The following is a 2,048-nucleotide window of genomic DNA, read 5'->3' on the forward strand; positions in this document are numbered from 1 at the left end:
AATTCAGATGACTAAAATATGACTAAAACCAAATGGCATTTTAGTCAAAAGACTATGACTAAGACTAATTTAAAACTTACTGTCAAAATTAACACTGGTGAGAGGTCTGTGGGGACTGGCCCAGCGGATTTGCTCTCACTGTCACCCTCAGTTCTCCCAGAGCACTAGCCGGCGATCACCTGCTTGAAGCAGAGAAACCGGGACAGGTAGTGCCAGAGGGGTCTCATCCTTTCCTCAGAAAGGAGAGACGCGATCGAAGTGTTGCCATGGTCATACGCTCCCAATTCCGGCATGAACCATTCACAAACGCATCTTTAGCATACTGTATGCCCAAACACGGAAGACAGTGATCATGGCCATCTTCAGAGGACAGGAAATGACTGCAACCAAGAGGACACGGACAGAATGGCATTTTTAAAAAGACACAGACCGTCCACGATTTGCTCTTTCAGGAAAATCTTCTTTTGTGAACAGAAGCACCCCGTGGAATTACACTGAATGGGGTGACAATGCTGCCAGAAAAGAGACTTCCTTTTTCAGGTGAATGGCTTTGTATTGTTTACCAGACAAACAACACTCGGCTCCAAAGCAAAAATCTGAATGAGTGGATGTACGCTGCCATTTTATATACCTGTATGTATGGGGGAGTGGATCGCCACTCGCCAATTTTCATTGGCCTTTTCTCTTAAACCCGGAGGTGATTGGGGCTCCCAAGTAAGACCCCTAATGTCGTCATGACATAACTCGTAGTGACCGACAGATAGGGAAATGTGGTTTTTACAAATGCTAGAAGCATGTCTTTCAAAGGAAAGATTGCTATTAAATAACACACCCAGATTCCTAACTGATGATGAAGAATTGACAGCACAGCCATCAAGTGAAGACAGTGTGCTAGATTATTACATGCAGAGGTTTTTGGTTTGATAATTAACACCTCTGTTTTTTTCAGAATTTAGGCACAGTAATTAACATGATAATTAATAGATGACTGACTTTTCCATTTGTTGATATTCAGATGGTAAATATCATATATTATGTTGGGTGTCCATATTAGAGATAATCACCATATTTAAAAACTTGATATTAATCATATCATATAATAAAATATAATTTGTTGTTACTGTAAATCTATATTAAATTATTATTGTATCTCCTTCAATACTTTCAGAATCTTTACTTATTAAAATGATTTTGTTTCTGTATTTTAAAATTATACTGTCATTAAAATATGTTAATATAAATATAATATATTTACTGAACAAAAAATGATTCTTTTATTTTTCTAAATAAGCAGAAAATAGTACAAACTTTGCTAAAGTTATTGTTTTGAACAAGTATTAAGTTAGACATTATTTAAAAAAAAACATTATTTTAGCTGAAGTGTATCACATCTCCTTCAATACTTTCAGAATCTTTACTTATTAAAACGATTTTGTTTCTGTATTTTAAAATATATATTTTTTATATTAACATTTTAATGACATTATACATAAACATATTTTAAAGAATTTTTTTATTTTTCAAAATAAGCAGAAAATAGTACAAACTTTGCTAAAGTTATTGTTTTGAACAAGTATTAAGTTAGACATTATTTAAAAAAAAACATTATTTTAGCTGAAGTGTATCACTACCGTGTGCCTTTTACCCCGTGTGTGGACCCCTTGCCACCTCATACATTTATAAGATTTTTAAACAAAATAAACAACTTGAATGATTTATTTTCACACAAATTCTGTTGCTCCATTAATGTTCAATACAACGGATATATTTTTTTCTGCAATTATACATTTTAGGCGCAGTGAATAGCACATTTTTTCTTAAGGTGGGTCTTTAGCCCCGTTGCATTTTGAATAAATGTTATTCTTTTTATCCTTTTATTCATCAAAGAAACAGAAAAGTAACAGGTTCGAAAAAAAAATACTAAGCAGCATAACAGTTTCAACACTGTTAATACACTAAACAAAATTATAAAGGCAACACTTTTGTTTTTGCCCCCATTTTTCATGAGCTGAACTCAAAGATCTAAGACTTTTTCTATGTACTCTCAA

This window comes from Sinocyclocheilus grahami, unplaced genomic scaffold (genome assembly GCF_001515645.1).
Source record: "Sinocyclocheilus grahami isolate Dianchi unplaced genomic scaffold, SAMN03320097.WGS_v1.1 scaffold256.1, whole genome shotgun sequence".
Lineage (NCBI taxonomy): Eukaryota > Metazoa > Chordata > Actinopteri > Cypriniformes > Cyprinidae > Sinocyclocheilus > Sinocyclocheilus grahami.